This window comes from Thalassophryne amazonica, chromosome 11 (genome assembly GCF_902500255.1).
Source record: "Thalassophryne amazonica chromosome 11, fThaAma1.1, whole genome shotgun sequence".
In the NCBI taxonomy this organism is placed as follows: Eukaryota; Metazoa; Chordata; class Actinopteri; order Batrachoidiformes; family Batrachoididae; genus Thalassophryne; species Thalassophryne amazonica.
In genome coordinates, this window is record NC_047113.1 from 22,411,072 (window position 1) to 22,434,948 (window position 23,877).

At 40.5% G+C, this 23,877-nt stretch overlaps 1 long non-coding RNA gene across 1 annotated transcript; it reads left to right on the forward strand.

Annotated features, from left to right (window-relative positions):
- Nucleotides 1-5,559: 5,559 nt before the first annotated feature.
- Nucleotides 5,560-21,900, forward strand: LOC117520675. The gene is made up of 3 exons (XR_004563728.1): nucleotides 5,560-5,645; nucleotides 7,944-7,951; nucleotides 21,886-21,900. It is a non-coding gene; the product is annotated as an uncharacterized LOC117520675 (long non-coding RNA).
- The last annotated feature ends 1,977 nt before the right edge of the window (nucleotides 21,901-23,877 follow it).

Sequence of the window (23,877 nt, forward strand, 5' to 3'; positions counted from 1 at the left end):
GCGCCCCCCTGTGTCACAGCAATATCTGCCTGTGTCAACCCTTGATCAATATATTGCCTTATTAGGTGATCGATTATTCCAGACATTCTAAAGACCAGCGTTGCATCTATACAGAATGAGATATAGCCCCCAAGTCATCATACAAGCCTCTTGGCATAGCCTAACTGAATGACCCATTTGTCAGCTGTTTTCTCGAGATCTCGAAACAAAGGCTTTGTTTTCTCGAGATCTCGAAACAAAGGCTTTGTTTTCTCGAGATCCTGAATTAATTATGTCATTATCTCTGGATAACAGGGTGAATTAAAAAAGTATTACAAAAAGGGCCTCTGTCGGCTTCTGTAATTTCTACACACTGGAAGGAAGGACTATCCTGTTTTGAAAAAACAACATTTCGTCATGGGAGCACGGAAAAAAAAGTGAGACTTGGTAGGAAACCGTGGACAGGTGTTCTCCTCCCGTGCGGTCCACTCCGCTTTGGCTCCATCCACTTAGGACGCAGCACAGAACAAGAACTCTGCACCACATTTCTCTGTGGATCATACAGCAAACATGGCCGGCAGCCAGTTTATGGCAAGAATGGCTTTGAATCTGCCCACTTATGGGGAAAAAAGTTTGTCAAAAGGTTTGCAAAGATGGCTTAGAATGTATGCTGTGTTCACATACCTAACGGAAGTGACTGAATCTGACCTTTTTTTTTTGCTTGAAAAAGAGTGTGGTTTTACGATCATTTTCCAGCAGCTGGAAACTCTTTTTGTTGTCATGACCATTGACAAAATATAATAACAATAATAATAATAATAAATAATTATTATAATAACAATGATAATGAAATTTAAAATTAGGCTTATCATCATACTTGTAGAGCACGAATACGGTCGATGTTCAGCATCTTGGTCATGACCTTTTTTTTTTGCCTGCAAGAGTGTGTTTTTATGATCATTTTCCAGCAGCTGGAAACTCTTTTTTTTGTCATGACTATTGACAAAATATAATAACAACAACAACAACAATAATAATAAATAATAATTATTATAATAACAATGATAATGAATTTTAAAATTAGACTTATCATCATAATGAACTGGTTTATTTAATGGAGAAAAAGAATCACATTTGATTTCCTTGGCATGGGAATGCTAGTAACATTTCAGTTTAGATTTTTGTTTGATCCACAGATGAAGATCACAAATTGGGAGAAAAAAGGCAAATACTACATGATCAAATTTCTGTCAAACCTAAACCTTTAGCAGATTAGTTAATGGTAAGTATGTACACATTTAGCCTAATATGTACAAACACCAAGCTAAATATTTAGCTAAATGCTGAGACAAATATGTACCTTAATAAAAGAGCTAATTGTTCCTCCCTGAAAGACAGATTAATAAAGTGTCTAATGTAACAGCATGTTTATTCAAACTTGCAATTCATGGATATTTTGTTATGGAGTAATATTGTAGCCTGCGGGCTTTTGATGTCAATTTATATTGCAATTTCAGGGGCACTTCTAAAATATTTATAATATAATAATAAAAAATGGCTGTTTGTGCAAAATTTTGTCTTATTTTGGGGGGGGGGGGGGGGAGCACTCAGATTGTCACCTGGGGAGTAATTCAGTGTAGAACCGCCACTGATTTTATGTTTCTCACACTTGTTGGCGCAAGATTATCCATGTCAAAGTGCTTTTGCAATTAAATATAACATTTCCATAAATAACAGTATGGAGAAATCGAAACATCAAAACAAAACATATACACCAATTTCCTAAATTGAAACACTGGATCAGACAGAATCATCCTCAGTTGATTACCAGGTCCAACTTGACTGACACTGATGTATGAATTATAAGTTATCTTTCTATAAGAAAATCTTTCTTAACTTTTAATTGAAAACATTGACGTGAATAAGACGGTTTTATCTCAGCTGGTAGGCAGTTCCACAAGAGTGCATGCTAAGAGAAAGCCCTTTGGGCTGCTGACTTCTTCTTGATGTTTGAAACAGAGTAATTCTGCAGGTCTTACAAGAGTCATCAGACAGGAGGGTGTTAGTCAAGATTTTAATAAGTTAACAGCTAAACTTTAAAATCTGACTAAAAAAAGGATATCCCCACAGAGCCAACTTGTGCTATGCCAGAGGGTGTGAAAGAGAGGAGGCAGGGTGAGCGGCAGCTCCTTTTCATTTAATGCGACAGGCACAGAACACATTGTTTCACTGGGGCAGAAAAACTGCTTCATCACAGAGGCATCACCTCAGCATCTGTGTGGTATCTTTGGCGTCAAACTTTTTTCTGTGCGAAACTGTCAATTATGTAATAAAACTTTCCCCGGGAATCACACATAGTGTTAAAGTTGAGCATCTTTGAGAGCTTCCTCACTGACCTTATCAGTGTCACAGTGGATCAATATGTGCCCCCCTGCTAAGTACTTGTAATTTCATTTCCCCTGTGGCCAAGACCTTGCACTTCTTTTTCTTCTTCCTGTAGCAGATAATACTTGTAGATTCTACATGTTACATTAGCTGGACCTTCAGTAGCATTTCTTCACAAGAATTGCTCTAGTGTGTGAAAATTGAGTGGTTCTCCTGTTCTCCGAGTATCAGATGTCATGAAGGGAGGCTGCACTGGGGATAATTTGGATGACGGATTACTGGAGGGGAAGTGTTCAAAGTGGTGATCACTCACTGCACGCATGCACACGTACCGCGTGCACGCTGCACCGCTGGAGAGCGGCAGGACAGTGGCGGCATTGTGGAAAACGAATATTTATGACTAAACCGCCCACGTACCTGCAATCCCACAACAACCAAGGCGGTGGGATAGACAGGATCATTTACGAAACCAACAAAGGAAAAGACAGAAACAGATCTGCCACAGCAGAGCGCTACCATGGAACGGCCAACACTGAACAAACCCTGTGAACGGAGATTTACAAAGCAAAAATAGAGGAGAGATACAGAGAAACAGACAGATAACGCAAAATATGAATCAGAATGTGTAAACATGTACAGGCCTAATCTCATCATCCCTCGTCCTCCCGGGCCTGAGATCAGATGCTCGATTAATGCGGGAGATGAAAGAAAAGCAGCAGAAGCCATAGGCGGAGAGATATAGGAAGCAATAAGAGATAGGCCTCTATTTTCATGACAGCATGGTGCGATGTGTGGGCGGTATAACGGTGTGTGTCACGCCTAATAGCAACAGGTTGAAATAATGAGACTAATTAGAAGTAATGAGCTGCAGGGGTGATTCCAGCCATATCAGTGACTGTTGTTATCAACGTCACCATAGCTGAACATAACTGTGTTTGAGATCTGTAAACTCAGAGTCTCTGATGCCCAGCAATGCATGGGTGTGTACCATTAACGCATAATTCTGGGAAATATTTCTACTTCTTATTCCAGTGAAAAAGAAAATTTGTATAAAACTCCCAATTGGAAAAAGTCAGGAAGGCATGGAAAATGAAAAACAGAACATTCATTCATATTCTATACACACTTACTCTAAATAAGGATCACAGGGGGATTGGAGCCTATCCCAACAGTCATAGTGTGATGTAGGGCACACCCTAGACAGGATGCCAGTCTATCACAGGGCCACTTGTAGGCAAACAGATTTACACCCATACTTATGTTCAAATTGGAGACACAAGTTCACCTAAGCTCTTTGGAAGTGGGAGGAAGCCAGAGCACCTCTAGGGAACCCACGTGAAGATGGAGAGAACATGCAAAGGACCAGGCAGGACACCATTCCACAACATTCTTGCTGTGAGGCAACAGTGCTAACCACTAAGCCACAGCGCTGCCCTGAGAACATGCACACATTTGTGAGAAATTAATTTAAAAATATTTAAGATACATGGTGCAGCCTTTAAGCCACTGTGCCACGCGTCATTATTGTTGTTGTTTGGAAAAAGACATCTTCAAAATGCCTTCAAATGTGGAACATTACTCTAACTTAAATAGCCAACAGCGAGAGAGAGAGAGAGAAAAAAAAACTTGTTTACTTTTTGTGGAAATTGCAGTCTGATTGGCCGGGAGGTTGGTAATATCACTAGACACAAATTTGAGGTGTATTTGAAGCAATGTATGTTTTTAAACTTTCACTATGGAGCTCTGAGCCTGTTGCAGCTCTCAGTCTGTGACTGGTCCATGATTACAAAACACAGAGATTTGCGCCATTTAAAAAAAATTAATACTGATGTCGCCGACCGAATGGTCCCCCTTAAAAATTGGTCCCCCCTGCCTTCACTGCGCATGCGTCATTTCAGTGCGTCAGCAGCACCGATTATCACCTTATTTCTGCTTAAAACTGCACTCCAATCACCATTCATCTCAGCGACAGATATCTGAAGCTTGTGTACAACAATCATTTCCACATAAATTCAGCATTATTTCATAATAAAAGACGGGGGACCGATCACAACGCCACAGCAGCACATCTGAATCTGACTCAGAGTCTGACTCTTTACACCCAAAGTGATCAATGCTGACAAACTAAAACCTTTTAAATCATTCTAAAGTCAGTTTAAAGCAGAAACTAGGCCGTTTTAAATAGAAAAGAGCCAATAATCGATGAATGCCTGCTGATGTTCTGAAATGATGTACGCGCAACAGCACGTCAGACTCAGATCTGCTGCTATCACACTCTGATTGATCCCCCATCTTATTATGAAATAATGCTGAACTAATGTGGAAATGATTGTTGTACAAAAGCTTCAGATATCTGTTGCTGAGATAGATGATGACTGGAGTGCAGATTTAAACAGAAAGGAGGTGATAATTGGTGAATTGCTGCTAATGCTAAAAAATGATGCATGCACAGTGAAGGCAGGGGGGCCACCGGGTTTATAGGGAAGCAGACAATGTGCACGTGCTGATTTGGTGACTTGGGTTTAATTAATACGCTTAACATCAATTAAAAAATACCTTGATATGAGCATTTCTGCTCAAGGAGGTTGGTTTCTGTTGCCATCCACACAGATACTGCTGCATGGCTTCCTGATATCCCAAACCACAGTGAGCTGAGGGTCAAAAAAGGTGTGTGCATTATTTGCGTGTCAAAAAATTAGTGACGTTAAAAAGAAGTTGCGTTAACACGGTAGTACCATGTTAATGCAACTTCCCTTTTACCTGCCAACAGAAGGTAGTGGAATAAGTGATTTTGTTACATGTAAAAGTAAACTTTAAGTGGTTATAGATTTAGCCGGTCTTGTGATGGATTGAACACATGCTTAAATGTAAATGTAAAATCACAGTAACTGTATTGACACAAAGAAATGTATAACACAAGTGCATGAGATTCCCATAAACATCATGATCATAGGACCAGTTAACAAGTACTCAAAGGTAGCAATTAACTACCAGATTTTCTTCTCTGACCCTTGTGAAAGTGAAGTTGAGGGAGTGGCTTTTTTTTTCATTTGAAGCTGTGGAAGGCCTTGAGAGAGAAAAGGCTCATTCATGGTCACATTCTGCATTTGTTTCAGTTTTCTGACACAAATATATACACATTTTTTTCCCTGAAAGCTTACTGATGAATTACAGATAAATTCAACCCAATTGTAGGGGCAGTGTAGCTAATGTTAAAGCGAGACACAACCCTAAAGCAACAGGACATGATGATGACAGTTAACAATGGCAGAATATTTTGAGTGGAACTGTATAAATTATCTAGTGTTGAAGTAACTTTGTAGAAGGTTTGCAATGCCCTCTAGTGGATATTTTGCTCAACATCCATGCCAACATAAAGGACATATGGAAGTATGTGGGCAGTGATGGTTATATCATTTGCAAGGCACAAATAAATTTACTTAAATGGAGCATAAATGAGCTGTTACTGCTTGGTTAATTATTATACATCTAAAGCAGTCTAATCTTGTTTAGTTGACTAAAACTCACTTAGTTGACTAATCTTTTGGCGTTAACTGTTGCATATAACATTTAGTTGGCTAAAGCTTCGACTTCGCCGACTCAAGTTTTTAGCCTGTTACAGAGGAGGCTAATCTTATTTTAGTCAACAAAACTTCACTGCCTTAACTGAAAAACAGCGGCTATCACGTGTTGAGTTTTTTCTGCCTGCCTGAACTCCACCCAGTAGTTTTATGGGGTGAACAAACTCAATCACTAACAGGAGACGGACTTCAAATAAACAGATGTTTTAAGAGATACCTACACTGAGAACAGTCATCTAAGGCAGTGCTGAGGTTTTCCAGGAGCAGACGTCACATGCACTGTCAGCAACAGAAGAGCCACCATCTTAGGGCTGAGCTGTTCTTATTCTCGCATTTGACTGCCCCCAGGTGGGTGGTTTGCCTTGTCCTTGTGTATCAGTAGCACTATGTGATTGAGTGAAAACTTTTGCATCGGTGTGGTAAGTGGGTGATGTGATTGCGTTGTTTGTTCAAGCAGCATGTGTAATAACAAAACTTTGTGACAAACTTGTTTGTGTCAGCATGATAAGCAAGAGCGGAACGTTGCATCAGGGGTCCCCATGTATGTCCCAGACAGATATGAAGTACTTGTTTTTATCAGTTAGACTGCACGCAATGCAGTTAGGTTAAGTCCAGTTTGTAACATTAAGTGAACAGAGGACATATGGGTGTGCATCAAGACTGCACACAAAGCAGTCAGGTTAAACCCAGTTTGCAGTTAAGTGATCTGAGGACATGTGGGTGTGTATTATGGAACATTCCGAAACATGTGCCACCCCTTGATGGAGCAGGAAGGAAGAAGAGCCTTGCGGCCAGAGCAGGTGTTCCTGGACTGGAATAATCCATTGGAAAAGCTTACAGATGCCAAGGCCAGGAGTGCTTCTCCTCTGATGTGGCAGACTCAGCCATGTTTGTAGCAGATAGACCAACCCAGAAGTAAACAAAACTGTCACGCATTGGAGGCGTTTCTTGGCAATGGCCCTGGCGAGGCTGCTTATGGTGTCGATGTGAAATGGAGATTAGATGGCTAATGTTGGGCAACTAACCTTAGTCGACTAAGCGAGTTTAGTAGACTAAAAGATTTCACCACTTTCTGAAACTGGGCCCTGTGGGGTTGTGGTCAACACTGCATTGTTGGAAGATCCATATATCTTCAGGGTGACAAAATACACTTTTAGATCTCTCAGGATGAGCATCTACAAGTAAAATCAATTACAATCTTTCCCTCACTTTACTATTCTTGTTCTCCATTGCATGTCCTACTTGCTTCCATTAAATGATATTACTCCTCATTCTGCAGCAAATCATCTCATGACTTTTTAAAGAGAAGTTAGGTGGCTTTGGCATCAAGCTTTTTCTCACAATATGCACAACATATTGGATGTGTCAGTAGTCCGAGGAGTGTGAAATGCCTGCACATAAAGAAACAGCATGCCTCTGTATTCCAAAATAAATATTTGCACAATGACTCTTCAAGGTTACCCTGCATGACTGTAGTTATTACAAATCAAAATCAAACCCATGAACAAAGTTCAGTTTTGTTCAGTCATGTGTAACCCGGCTGTTACATTAGGTGAAGTTCAATAGTATGAATGTACTGGAAAGTAACAGTTGTATATTTATAGTTCTACGCTACGTGTCAGTAGATAAATTTGACTCTGAGCAGAGGGAGACTGACACCAGAAATTGTGTTTTGCTGGTACCATATATTTTATAAAGACAATGAAACAAACAACATAGAACAAACAAGTGATATTTGAATGGCCATTCATAGAAAAATTCATAATTGGAAAATTTTAATTCAAAGTTTCACCAAAAACCTGCAATGCAAGAGTCCACGTGACTTCTTGTCACAGTCTGCATAAACAAAGTTCATCGGCCCGATTTGTAAAGAGTCCGAGGTTATCAGAGTGAGAGTGCTGGGGAAATGTGAGAGAGTTTATGGAGTTTGGGCCGAGGGCAGAGGGACTTAGAATTTAAAGGGCGGCTGCAAAACCACCTATCCGACCAGAGCAGAAGCAAGTACAGTTCATCCACAGGTGTGGAGTTGAGTTGAGCTTCAGGCCTTATTGCTCTCCATGAAGCATCATAACATCCGATCAGTTAGTGGCTCGGTGCAGTGTTATAACAGATCAATCAGTCGCTCCGTGAGGCATCACAACATCAAGCCTGGTTCACATGGCAAGATAATTACACCGATATCGGACCCGATCTTCCCATTCCGACAATCTTAAGCACGCCCCGACAATCGTGATGACGCTAAATATAATCTTATCAGATATTCCTGCCATGTGTGGTGTGTTAAGAAGGACGTGAGGAGCTAAATGTGACATGCAGCCAATCAGAAAGCGAGGTGTTTGACCTGGGAATGTTCGTGTGAGAAATCTGTTTGTGTGTATTGTTTTTACCATGTGGCTGACACCACACACTGTACAACTAAACCTGTCAGATCTATGATTTTTTTTTTTTAATCTCCAAGTGTGTGGTCTCTCAGGTTTTGAAAACCTACAGATAATTTTTAAATCCTGTGGTTGACAACACTGTGATATAACCAGTCGCCAGCAGATGGCAGTGTTCTATGCATTTTGATGCCCGTTATATCACACGACCTAAATCACAAGTTAACAGACTTTCCGGCTTTTGGAGAAGCAACCTGGGCTTCTTCTGGCATTTTTACATAAAAGAAACACAATAAACAATGTCTATAAACCCAGAGAATATATTCACGTGAGTTTTAGACACAGTATACAAAGAGTTTAATGCTGTTGTCCATGTGGAGCCTGATCAGAGCGTCTCAAATGCATTTCTTCTGTGAATGTACTGAGATTCCCATAATGCACCTGGATACAGCATGTCCACACTAAAACCTTCAAAATTAGTGCATTACTTTAAAACTAAAACATATCTGATATTTTCACTTTATAAAGCTTCAGACGTGACGTTAATTCAAGTAACTTGTCCGAAATTAGTTTGGTTAAAATTTTAACCGTAAGTTAAAACTGTGTGCCTCTGGATGACATGGGTGATATTGCCAGTGTGTCAGTATGGGGTCAAAAGAAATTTGTTTTTTTTTCTTTTCTATGACCAGTTCTCCTTTGTCTGCAGAGAATAGAGCGGTTTCTTCTAGAACTAGCTCTTCTCTGTCTGTAGAGGATAGAAATGCACATCTACTACAAAAAGCTACATCTGCAAAAATGTTAGCGGACTAAAAATTATTGGTCTGATGGTGGTTTTCAAAGTTATCTGAAAAGCTAATCCGATTATGAAAACATTATCTTCGCTAATTAGCGGTTAGCAGATTAGTGGAACTGTGCCCACCACTGGTTAGGAGGAAGTTGGAATGAAAAGGTGGATTAATTTCTAACATGATTTGTTTCACTGCACTAAGGAACGCGTGCGCGCAGAGTGCAATGGTACCAAACATGGAACCAAATTTGCACACTAAATACAATGCAACACAAATGGGATGAATAATCCATGTCATGTGACATACAAAGCACCAATCAAATGATAAGGATCCACTCAACCGTTATATAATGCAAAATGACTGAAACACTTCAAAATTGCATCACCACTCAATGACTGGCATAAGAAGAACCTGACAATGAGAGTGTTTCCTCTTTTGAACCACCAAAAACAAAACTTTAAAACGGGTATATAGAAAATACAGGCCCCAAAGTAGAAACTCAATGCAACAAAGTACAGTGTGTCCATGGAACACATCTAAATCCTCACTTTTCCAGACTGTTTTTTTATTTGATTTCATTTATTTCTGTTTTTTTTATAGATACATGAACATTTCCAATTCATGGAATATTTGGAATTCAATTAAAGCACGCAGTAATAAATAGAAAAAAGTAAGTCCATTCCGCTGCTCCCTTGTTTTCTGTCAGGGGTCGCCACAGCAGATCCGATGTGCATTTGCTTGTTGAATAGGCACAAGTTTATACACCAGATGCCCTTCCTGACACAACTCCACATTACATGTAGAAACTGGGGGTGACGTGATGGAAGCTTCCAAGACATCTATGACAATCTTGAAGAAGTTCCAAGCTTCTGTGGTTGTACCTGAGATGAAACGAGCTTTTATGAGTCACCATTGGACTTTTAAGAAGCCACGAGTGAAAAGTTTGAAATGTTTGTAAGATTCTTTCACTTAACCACTTAACCAGATTTTTAAGATATTCTGTATAAAAACAAGCCCTTATACTGGAGCTTACTGAAATTTTACTTGTTAAATGATTGTGTCTTATATTAAGTGCATATTAAATATTTTTTACTAGAAAATTAGACAACTATATGTACTTGCTCAGAGGTTGTGTTTTTTCCTACAACCTGGATTTCATTTTGATGTAACGGCTCCAGGAGCATTCATTGTAAGGTGGAACCCAAAACCGTGAATATTAAAAAAAAAAAAAACTGATACTGTTACTAAATACTTAAATACTGTTCAGAACCAACAGGTATAAATAAAATGAGAATCTGATATAAAGCCCCAATATGAATGCCGTCTTGCTGGTTGAGTTTTAAAATAACATTTACAATCCTGACATCAACACGAATTATAGTTCTAGTTTTTTCTTTCCTTTTTTTTAAATGAGCACAATATTGATATATAAACTATATTAAAGGCTCATAGTTATCATGATTGGCTCGTACTGCAGCAGAACTTCACATATTTTCTCATATTCGAAGCAAAATTCATAAAATGGTGGAAATGTGGAGGATGCAATGTTATTATGGCATCAGTAGCCAAATCAAAAGACAGATTAATTTTAGCTCTTTAATTCGGAGGTATAGTACAGCCAGGACCCCCACCCCACACCCTCCACCTCTTGTTTGTCCTCCACTTCCTATTCCTCTGTTCATCTTCCGTCTTTCGTCTTGATCGCCTTCCCTCAGAGGAACAACAAAGCTCTTCATCAAGAAGACGTCAGGCGTCTGTCAGAGTCCAGGCCAGTCTCAGTGTGATTGATTTTTGGCCCACCTGCATCTTTCGTAATGACTGTCGGTTATTTTCCTCCTCACTCGGCCTCCATTCAGGATCTCCTGCCACTGCAGCACCCAGCAGCTAAATCTTTCAACCTCACCCCAACAGAGCTTTATCTAACTTGTCTTCAGAAAAGATTTAGGTAGGTTTGCCAGATTGAGTGGGCTGGTCCTCCAGCTAGCTGAGAATCTAGAAGAGAACATCAAGTTTTAAAGCAAAACAACTGTGAATGTTATTGCTCTGGAAAAGTCATTTTCACTTTGTACACAGAATTTCAGCTTAATCAAAGATTTTTTTTTAAAGCATAACTAGAAGGGCACCAAGAACAAATAGTCCCAGATAGAGGTGGGCGATACTGGGAATTTTGGTATTGATCCGATACCAAGTAAATACAGGCCCAGTATCGCCGATATCGATACCGATACTGATACATTTTAATATTTAATCTTCATAGATCCAAAGGATCCAAAAGACCAAGGATAAAATTTCACCAAACATTGTACGTGACAACAAAATACTTTATTATCGCAATCAACATTTTTGTTTAAAAAAATATCACTCAACACAACTTAAACCTGCCACATGGATGGATGTTCGGCTCTCCCACAAACATCATTTGTGAAGAGGAGGCATTACACCAAGCTGGACAAAAAAACGACCTGTCAGATGGTCAAATGGTGGATGAGCTCCTTTTGAGTCATGATGACAATCATGACTCAAAAGGAGTTTGGATTTGGCGGATTACACAGAGGAACTCAATCCTTAGTTGGACCCAAAGACAATTCCAGCAATGTGTTGTGGGGCCTGTAAAGTGTCACGAGACACGTCACAGTCATCCACTGAGTGCAGCTGTTTCCATGTCATTGTCTTGATCACCTCCTGGTGCTGTACCCAGATCATTTCTGGGTGAGAGAGAGACGTCAACTAATGCCCAACTCACATTATGTCATTAAAATGTCCTCAACTTTGATGCACCAGATCAATCAAAAAGTTTATCTCATGGACAATTTCATCTTAACCTACGCCAAAGTTGGTTCATAGCATCAATATTCAAAATGTGATTAACTGCTGAAATTATTGTGTACAATAAAAATTTGTACGCTCCAAGTATTGTTATACTGTGACTCAACAAGAAGTAGAAGAAGCCAGGATTTTTTTTTATTAAAACTTAAAAACACACACATGACCTTTTCACACAACATTGAAAATTATGTTTTTTAGACTAATAATGCAATGTCACAACTACCGGCATATTTTTATCCCAGTGTTTTGTTTTTTTTAAGATTCATATTTATGCAAAAAGATGACATGGCATGATCTTTGCTCATGGATTGCTCGCTACACTTGGCTTCTTTAAACCCAATTAAAAGCAGCTTTATTGCCTATAAAACCATTGATAAATAATGGTCAAGGTTACTCAGAATGCCTTGCTTAATATCCCCAAAAACCTGCCTACTGAGCACTGCACATGCTGAATGTTAAGTATTTACTGGCTTGATGATGGATAAGGAACAGGTGTGGTTGTCAGTGAGACAGAGTGAATGCTTTTGCACAGGAATGTACTAAGTCAGAGAAGTAAGCTGTTACTTTCTGATGGTTTTACATGTTGGTTGTTATGGAAATAACAGTGGAGAAGAAGGAACTTTTCAGCAGACCCTCACAGAGTTAAAAAAAATACCCAACCTTACCTTCACAACAATGTAGCAACAGAAATAATCTAAAGCTTATGCTGATGAGCAAAACTGTTGGAATTATTTGGTAGAAATTAAGTCATACCTGGCAACGTGACGGTATAGGCTGGGGTGTGTGTGTGTGTTTGTGTGTGTGTGTGTGGGGGGGGGGGTTCAGACTAGAGGCTCATCAGTCCAAATCCCTGTCAGATCTGAGAAACACAAAGGGGCCTTGGGGGAGGCCCTTAATCCCCACATTTGTCCTGATGTGCAGTATAGCGCCTTAAATGACGGTGTAACCCAGTGGATTTTAGTGCCCAAAAGAAGAAAACTATTATTTTAGTGCCCAAAAGAAGAATACCATATATTGTAACGTCAGTCATTTCTAAACTGTAAATCAAGGCCTCTTATAGGTCAAAATAGAAACACTGTCTCCCCATTGGCTCAAGACTCCAATTAGTCGCCCCCCTCCCTTGCCAAAGCAGGTGCGCGCTCATGTTTTTTCTGTTGATTGAGAGAGACGAAAGCACACGCAAAAGAACCTTCGAGAGAGACGAAAGCACACGCAAAAGAACCTTTGAGAGAGGTGAAAGTGCACGCAAGAGAACCTGAGGATTCTATACTGAATAAAATCAAAGCTAATCAAATTACTTCATCTGAACAAAACCACACTGGACCTGAGACATCGGAGGACCGGACCCGACCCACCACTGCAATCTGAAAGCCATTGGAACACTTTGATGAGTGGATCGACACGGAGAAATTCGGAGCTAACAGCTAAAAGTTTACTGTCAAGCTAAAAAATGAAAACTCACTGTCTTAGATCTGTGAGGAACTGGGCTGGAGGACTGGACTCTGATGAGAATAACTATAGAAGCATCTCACTGAGTGGTTTGGAGCGGAGCAAATGAGAGAGCTAGTTAGCAGCTAATTTAGCAGCTAATGCTAAGCTAACCATGTTTTGGACTATGGGGAAGAAATGCACGGGGTCTCCAGGGGAGCTGCTGTGTGTTTTGCAAGGGCATGTCCATCTTAGGTGCTTATGAATTATTAACTGCCATTTTCTGATAAAATATGCCACGAGAACAATACAAATGCACAGTAAAGCTAAACTATTAAGAAGATTTGAGAAATATTTTATTTTTGCACTTATTAAAAGAGCGGTGCTGTGACGTCACCGTTGTCTTTTGTACTAAGCTCATGTTGCACTGTGAAAGAGTTGAGAAATTGAATGTTTTTATATATTCTCAGTGTAATATTTTTGAAGTTACACAGTACATTCTAAGTGTTGTACTGTAAAGAAGAGGTTTACCATGGTTTATGGTTTATTACACTATGATATATAATATGAATATTTGTTATTATATACTGTACTGTATGCTTATGGGATATGTTTTGCATTCCATGATTATTAGCTACATTGGGAAAAAAATATTTGAACATGATTATTTGAAATAATATTTGTTGATGCTAGTGTGTAAAAGTTAAGCACTTACACTAACCAAGCCATAGTGATTTCGAAATGTGAACTTTGTAGTAACAGTTCTGTTTTCCACAGGCTGTTTTTTCCCCCCTTATTCTATCTATTGGATTTGGAGCTGGAATTCTCCTTGACGAGGGAGATGGCGAGCCTACCCTGTTGAACTGAACCGAACCGGAGTTGTCCTTTTGAGAGAGCAGGTCGCTCTCCCAGCAACACAGACAACTGGAGTGTGGTAGGAAGAACCACATAAAGGAGTTACTAACAGTATGTTGAATGTTACAATCAAGTTAGACTTGGGTTATTGTATTAGAATTTTTTAAGAGGTCAAGAATCTAGATTTAACACCCCAGCTCTGAATCACTTGTGCACAGCAGTCTGCAGCCAACATACCTCATCATCGCATCAGACAGCAGGGGAGGAGCTGTCTAATTCTTAGCGGTGCTGAAATGACTACCAAAATCATTTTTCTTGCAAAGTCAAGAGTGCACCACTACATGATAAACCTTAAGGCAAGAAGAGATTATAATAAAATGAAGCCTATAGCATAACAAGACAGAAGAGAGATTTTTTTTTTTAGACTTTATTTAAAGATCTGCCGACCAAAGGCACCTTCACACTTGGATGAATTTGATCCCTGCACTGGCACGCAATCTGGCGTATCAGTGAGTAAACTCATTGTTAACTATTGCAAACTGTGTGTTATAAACTTTGTGCGGCTGTGTGCCAGTGCACAAGGACCTTACAACTGTCCACTGTGACACGTGTGTGTCTGCTTGCTGTCCTCACGTAGACATACATAAAAACATATATCGCTGTTGCGACCAGCTGCAGTGAGCTAGCGCATGGTGCACACATTGACAGGCTGTCCCAGGTGAAACAAACCATCAGATCATAGCACACAGCGGGTGATCTGAATTGTCACATCACTCACGTGAGCTCTGTTCCATATGACGCAGTGTCTGTCCCACGGTGCGGTCCACAGGACACGCGTCTCGGGCCGGACACGCATCTCGGGCCGGCTGGACATGCCAGGCCAGCAGAAGTGGACATTGTAAGAGCTCACTGCTTCATTCATATCATGTCATGACTGTATGTCTGTGACTATAGGCCATCGACATAGGAACAGACGGTCATACTTGTATTGTCCGCTCAATAAGAGGGATTCAATAAAATGCAATTTTTTCATGGTGTGTGGTTTTATTTTGTTTTCTCCACAGCAGATCCGTGATGTGGTGCAACATGTTCCAGCTGTTTTTTCCCCTCCACAACAGTGGCAAATACGATGCTTTTTTCACCATCTACACCGTCTAATTTCTTGTTTTTAAATATGTTTAAGGGCAGCATGGTGACTTAGTGGTTAGCACTGTTGCCTGACAGTGAGAAGGTCATGGTTCAATTCCAGCCTGTGGCCTTTCTGTGTGGAGTTTGCATGTTCTCCCCGTGTTTGCGTGGGTTTCCTCCGGGTGCTCCAGTTTCCTCCTACATTCAAAGACATGTGGGTTAGGTGGATTGGAATCTTTAAATTGTCTGTAGGATTGCGAGTGGGTGTGAATGTGTTTGTATGTCTGTTTGTGGCCCTGTGACAGACTGGAGTCCTGTCCTTGTGCTCTATGACTGCTGGGATAGGCTCCAGCCCCCCGTGACCCTTAATTGGACTAAGCGGTTAAACACGAGTGTCTGTGTGTGTAAATACATTTATCTCCTTGTTGATTTAAGGCATTTTACACTCCCGTTATAGGACAGCAATGGTAGTGCAGTGGTATAGTGCGCATGCACAAAACCGTCACAGCGGGATCATTCACGCCTGTCTGACTGTGTGTTCCTCCAAATGTTGGCTCAATGTTTTTGTGGTTCGCTAATTCGGGCTGTTTCGCCATGATTCACCCTGATTCGTACTTATTCGCGCTATGTGTGAAGTGGCCCTAAAGCACATACTGATCAACAAATAGTTGAATCCCACTTATTGAGTGGACAATACAAGTATGACCATCATTTTGTAGAAACAATGTCATTATGAAGTTACTAGGAGAATGGGAAATGACCTCACAGCCCAGAAAATGCATTTTTATGTGTCACTTTCATAATTTAAACTGATACCTCTGTGTAGTGTGCACGGGGTAAGCATCAGCCCTCTGATGCCTTTCATTCTCAAGGTTTTGACGAATGCTGAAACCGTTCCCTCAACTGTACCAATACCTCAGTGAGACTCCAGAATGTTAGATGATGAAAACATGTCAGAAGACTCAAAAGCTCCTTCATGCCGTGTGACGAAGGACGAGTAAGTGGGACTTCCAACTGGAAGCACATTGACACAAGGGACAAATCGTTTCCCCTTCCAGCTCCATTCATGTGGAAGCCAAACTCTGATCATCCACAGAGGCCAGGTTCAACTTCTGCATCTGGACTAATTTAAGTTTGAAGATCTTTCTCGTCTTTTTTTTTCTATAGCTATCTTTCCTTCCTTCCTATCCTTCCCCTGCCTTATTTTCGACAGCCAGGGACAACCGAGTGCCCACGGAGAGCAGAAATGCATCAGGGGGCATCTTTGAAATGGAGTTCTGGCTCCAAACCTTTCATCTAATGCGATACCTGGCCAAGGCAGGCTGCAGGGCAACCTCAGCTGTCAGAGGGACTGACAAGGCAGGGGAGAGGGAGGGTGGGGTGGGGGGTCTAGAATTGAATGCAACGAGAGAGAAAAAGACAAGAAAAGTTGCCTCTCTGGTGTAAATCTAGTCCTGTTTTGCCAAACCCAAAAGAGCAAGAAGAGCAAATGGAGATGAGTGGGGCACAGACATCAGACAGAAAAGAAGAGGGGATGCTGGGAAAAAAAAAATCGATGATAGACTCTTGCGGATCAGGGAAGAGGGCCAGTTTACAAGCTTGGTGTAGTGCTACATTGCTGTTCCCCTAAAAATCGTTGAAAACACTAAAGCTCCAATGTCCATAATTTAGTGTTATCTAGTGGTGTGGTTACAGGTTGATTTTGTCTCCTTTCATGTTTTTGCTTCTTTGGTGATGAGGATTCATGGTCCCTTTTTTTCTTGTTGTGATAAGCACTATGTATGGTGCGACTAGTGTATCCTCTGTGCATAAATCCACTCTTATCTATCTGAAATTACCCAAAATAAAAATACTTAAAATATATATTCTTTTGCAAGTTTATAAAATTAAATTAATGAAGCATATAAAATCTCTCTGAAACAATAGCTAGCTATTTCTGAAGTTTTATTTAGTTATAGTATGAATTATGAGTTGATAAATAAATTTATCATATACCTATAAATGATACGCCAATATGATTGGATAAAACACTAAAGAATAAATAGCAATACACCCTTTTCGCAGATGGGTAATATTTTTCATACCACCCGAGTAATCAGCCAATCCGGACAGCAGAGCGGCTCCATGACAAAGAGGCGCGGTCAGAGGAACTGTGAAATACTGGTGAGTCACTATTAATAATTTCTTACGTGTCCAACCTTGTAGGTTGATCGTTAAAAATTAAATGCGTTAGTTCTAAAAGCCATCATAATTAGTTATAGGCAAACGTTCTATTTTTTTCTACTAAGGTTTGAACTTCGAGTGTTTACACAGGAGAGAAAAGTGAGAAAATATTAATGCCTGTTTGAGAAAAGTGTATAAAGTGTGTAGTGAGGGGTTTTACAGCCTTAAAACATCTATAATAATTGTAAAAAAATAACGCCGACTACTTCGCGGATTTCGCCTATCGCGGGTTATTCTTAGAACGTAACTCCCGCGATAAACGAGGGACCACTGTATATGATAAAATCGTTATCAACTTGTTAACCAATGAATAAGGCTTTTTACACCCTTCAGAAAACCATACAACATTTATCATTTATAGGTATATGATAAAATCGTTATCAAGTTGTTTTACCAATGAATATGACTTTTTGGGTTGTCCTTGATAACTGATAATACCTTGGCCAGCAATTCAAAGGTCTGGGAGCTGGTCCACATCATGGCTGTTCTGTTAAAAGCAGCCTCTCCTTGTCACATTTCTGTCTGGCTCTGTGATTACAGAAGCAGATTCATCAGTGTGGTGTCCCGCATATAGCATATAGCATTAGCATGCCGCAATGTGGCACAATCCACAGACGCAGCCAATTCCACACTTTCGGGAGAGAAAACGTTTTGTCGAGAATTTGCTCCTGGCCACACGAAAGTAAAGGATAAAATCCATAGTTAGGTCCATGTTTTGAAGACCATCCACACGCTGTGCTGGGCTTCACATCTGCTATTTGTGCGAGACACACTAAAAAAAAATCCTGTCACTTTCCTCCTCAAAATATTATCTTTGGACAATCTGTCTACCTAACAAGCAACAATAGTGATGTGACTACATCCTTGCAAAACACACATTTTAACCATTTTGACGTATTCACCATCAAACTCTACAAAGAACACTGATTCATACTTAAAAAAAATAAAATAAATAAATTTGCATTTCTCCTCATTCATTTTAGGGCCTTGACCTGAGATAATGTCACCAAAATTCATCTTCCTCACAACTCGCGGTTTCTGAGAATTTATCAGAGGCAGGTGAAATCAAGCTAACTTTCCCATGTTTATGACTTAATTTCTCTGGGCATATGGCACCAAAAATAAAACAAAACACATCAATGTTTTCATAATTCTTTCGTTATTTAGAATAGCCAGCTCATTTGACATTTTATTTACTAGTGATACACACTATAAACTTGTATCTTTTCATTGTTGTTGTTGTGTTCTGTCTCGTCCGTGTCTGTGGTCTATGTTTATGGTCTTTCCTTTGTCAGTGTCCCTTATGTTAATTGTCATTGTGATTCAGTCCCGTGTCCATGTCTCAGTGCTTTTGTGTTGTTTTTCCCTGTTTGCACTCATTTACATCTTTGAATTCCATGTTAGTTTTCTGTCTTTTCTTACTTGGTTATCTTGTGGTTCTCCTTTCACCCACTTTGTATTAGTCACTTATTGTGTGTTTGTAAGTGTGTTTTGTTTTCCGGCCTCCCCTATTCCTGTGCCCTCCACACCTTGAGCTCATCTGTTCATTTGTTTTTCAGTACTTAAGATGGCATTGTTTCCTTTTCTGTTTGCCAGGTTATTCTTTGCCCCCTTCTGTTCATGACTTGTGAGTATTGATTGTCTTTGTCACCTCCCGTACTTTGCTGTGTGTTATCTGCTGCAATATCTCACGGCATGTCATGATTCAGCATCATGAAATATACACTAATCTATTTGCTTGTAATATTGTCATGAAAAGTACCAAATTTTCATAACGGGAACATGAATTTATTCGAATACATTCCGTGACGGGTGCACAAAATGAAAAGTGATGGGTTTGGGGGAGGTTGTGGTTAGGGGAAGAGTTAGTAATAGTAGGAAAAAAAAAAAAACCCTGTCACGAAAATTTGAGTCATTTCGTAACGGGAGCACGGAAAAAACTCGTGAGACTGGGTTGGTTATCCATGTGTATTCGAATATTTCTTTGACACCTTCTTGAGGTTTTGGCTATATGACTTCCCTGCATTCCTTGCCCTTCCTTTTACCCATTTGTTTGTTACTTGTGTTTTGATTTATGTATGTTCATTTCTGTTCATTTTTGGGTTCACGTCTGCAACTGTTAACCTGAAAGTTGCAGGTAATCATACACTAATGAACTACTACTGTATATAAAACATATGGTTATAATAAGTGGTAAATTACATTTATGGGGGCTAATAAACACCCCCAAAATCCTACAAAATGTTGCTTTAAACCAAACATCACAGATTTTTGTTTCTGCTGCTGATCAATGGGGCAGAAACAGAAGTGTGAGAGGATAACAAGTGTGCTGAAATGACTGATGCACATGCATTCTGTCAGCAAGCTGCTGCTGCTTGTTCTGCGAGATCTGCCATTTCGACAAGAAACGTCAAAAAGTGCATGGTGAGATAGGCATGTGCGTGTGTGCGCACATGCAACAATGCTTCTCTCTGAAAACAGGCAGCTTCCATTGGTGAGACATATAATAACTCAAAAGGCTCTTATTGACAGCTGCTGTCTATAAGCATGAAGGACTGTGAGCCTGACAAATGAATTCTCTCAGATCTGCACACAGACGTTCTGCACAGGGAATCAGAGAACGCTGTGAGGCAGATCCGTCCTAAGTCCTAAATGGAGTGTGCGGAGCAGAGGCAGTGATCATTATCGAGACGAACTGTGCAGTTAAAGCTGAAAGAACATTGTTTACTTCAAACAACGGCCAGAAAAAGGAAAATGAAAGTTCATTTTAAATCTGAAGGTATTTAAATGTAATCTGCTCTTTATTAAAACCGCACAAAACTTGTCAAGAGGTAAAAGTTTGGCTTCAGTGAATTTGAATATGGCCAAAAATAGCATATATATACTCAACAAAAATATAAATGCAACACTTTTGGTTTTGCTCCCATTTTGTATGAGATGAACTCAAAGATCTAAAACTTTTTCCTCATACACAATATCACCATTTCCCTCAAATATTGTTCACAAACCAGTCTAAATTTGTGATAGTGAGCACTTCTCCTTTGAGATAATCCATCCCACCTCACAGGTGTGCCATATCAAGATGCTGATTAGACACCATGATTAGTGCACAGGTGTGCCTTAGACTGCCCACAATAAAAGGCCACTCTGAAAGGTGCCGTTTTATCACACAGCACAATGCCACAGATGTCGCAAGATTTGAGGGAGCGTGCAATTGGCATGCTGACAGCAGGAATGTCAACCAGAGCTGTTGCTCGTGTATTGAATGTTCATTTCTCTACCATAAGCCGTCTCCAAAGGCGTTTCAGAGAATTTGGCAGTACATCCAACCAGCCTCACAACCGCAGACCACGTGTAACCACACCAGCCCAGGACCTCCACATCCAGCATGTTCACCTCCAAGATGAAGACAAAGCTGGCGTTTGGCACGTTGGAGAGGTGTTCTCTTCACGGATGAATCCCGGTTCACACTGTCCAGGGCAGATGGCAGACAGCGTGTGTGGCGTCGTGTGGGTGAGCGGTTTTCTGATGTCAGTGTTGTGGATCGAGTGGCCCATGGTGGCAGTGGGGTTATGGTATGGGCAGGCGTCTGTTATGGACGAAGAACACAGGTGCATTTTATTGATGGCATTTTGAATGCACAGAGATACCGTGACGAGATCCTGAGGCTCACCATACATCCAAGAACATCACCTCATGTTGCAACAGGATAATGCATGGCCCCATGTTGCAAGGATCTGTACACAATTCTTGGAAGCTGAAAATGTCCCAGTTCTTGCATGGCTGGCATACTCATCGGACATGTCACCCATTGAGCATGTTTGGGATGCTCTGGACCGGCGTATACGACAGCGTGTACCAGTTCCTGTCAATATCCAGCAACTTCGCACAGCCATTGAAGAGGAGTGGACCAACATTCCACAGGCCACAATTGACAACCTGATCAACTCTATGCGAAGGAGGTGTGTTGCACTGCATGAGGCAAATGGTGGTCACACCAGATACTGACTGGTATCCCCCCCCAATAAAACAAAACTGCACCTTTCAGAGTGGCCTTTTATTGTGGGCAGTCTAAGGCACACCTGTGCACTAATCATGGTGTCTAATCAGCATCTTGGTATGGCACACCTGTGAGGTGGAATGGATTATCTCAGCAAAGGAGAAGTGCTCACTATCACAGATTTAGACTGGTTTGTGAACAATATTTGAGGGAAATGGTGATATTGTGTATGTGGAAAAAGTTTTAGATCTTTGAGTTCATCTCATACAAAATGGGAGCAAAACCAAAAGTGTTGCGTTTATATTTTTGTTGAGTATATATATATATATATATATATATATATATATATCACTGACACACACACACACACACACACACTGCATTCAGGGAGTATTCACAGCACTTCACTTTTTAAAATTTTTGTTACGTTACAGCCTTATTCGAAAATATACTAAATTAATTTTATCCCTCAAAGTTCTACTCACAACACCCTATAATGACAGCATGACAAAAGTTTCTTTTTTTTATTTTTGCAATTTTTTTAACAATAAAATACAAAGAAATCAAATGTACATAAGTATTCACATATTTTGCTCAATACTTTGATGATGCACCTTTGGCAGCGATTACATCCTCAAGTCTTCATGAATATGATGCCACAAGCTTGGTACACCTATCTTTGGGCAGTTTTTCCCATTCCTACTTGCAGCAACTCTGAAGCTTCATCAGGTTGGATGTGGAGTATCGGTGCACAGCCATTTTCAGATCTCTCCAGAAATGTTAAATCAGATTCAGGTCTCGTCTCTGACTGGGCCACTGAGTTGTCTTGAAGTCACTCCTTTGATATCTTGGCTGTGTGCTTAGGGTCATTGTCCTGATAAAATATGATCTATTGCCCCAGTTTTCAAGCACTCTGGAGCAGGTTTTCATTCAGGACGTCTGTGTACATTCATCTTTCCCTCAGTTGTGACTTGTCTCAGTTCCTCTCGCTGAAAAACATCCCCACAGCATGATGTTACCACCACCATGCTTCACTGTAGGGATGGTGCCTGGTTTCCTCCAAACATGACGCCTGGCATTCACGCCAAATAGTTGAAATGTTGTCTCATCAGACCAGAGAATTCTGTTTCTCATGGTCTGAGAGTCCTTCAGGTGCCTTTTGGCAAACTCCAGGAAGGCTGCCATGTGCCTTTTACTAAGGAGTGGCTTCCATCTGGCCACTCTACCATACAGGCCTGATTGGTGGATTGCTACAAAGATGGTTGTCCTTCTGGAAGATTATCCTCTCTCCACAGAGGAATGCTGGAGCTCTGACAGAGCAACTATTGGGTTCTTGGTCACCTCCCTGACTAAGGCCCTTCTCCCCAATCACTCAGTTTAGATGAGTGGCCAGCTCTAGGAAGAGTTGGATCTGAACTTCTTGAATTTTTCAGATGATGGAGTGCACTGTGCTCATTGGGTCCTTCAAAGAAGCAGAAATGTTTCTGTACCCTTCCCTCAATTTTGAGCTTCATGGCAAAGGCTGTGAATACTTAGGTACATGTGATTTATTAGGTTTTTAATTTTAATAAATTTGCACTCATCACTCATCTTCAACCGCTTATCCGAGATCGGGTCGCAGGGGCAACAGCTCTAGCAGTGGTCCCCAGACTTCCCTCTCCTGTGCCACATTGACAACCTTTGACTGGGGTATTCCATGGTGTTCCCTGGCCAGTGTGGAGATATAATCTCTCCACCTAGTCCTGGGTCTTCTACGGGGTCTCCTCCCAGCTAGACGTGACTGGAACACCTCCTTGGAGAGCCACCCTTACCAGATGCCCGAACCACCTCAGCTGCCTCCTTTCAATGCGAAGGAGCAGTGGCTCTACTCCGAGCTCACGACGGATAGCCGAACTTCTCACCCTATCTCTATGAAGTTGCAAAAATCTTAAAAGAACAAAACAAAAAAAAAAAACTGTCATTATGTGGGTAGAATTTTGAGCAAAAAATAATTTCATCCATTTTCGAAAAAGGACAACCCAAAAGTATGACAAATACACCACTTTCAGCGACGTATCTGCAGAATTATGCTGTACCAAACGCTGTTTGGTCAGTTATCACAGCACTTTTTTCTTTTTTAGAAAATACGTTTATCTGCTTGTTGATTTTAGCCATTTCACGCTCCTGTTGCAAGACAGTGGTTGTAGCACAGTGGTAAAGTTTCTGTCTGGTAATCAGAGCATGTGAGTTCAAATCTAATGAATTTTTTTCTTTTTATTTAACTGTGGGTTCTGTATTGTGTCCTCTTTTATGTATTATTTATATCA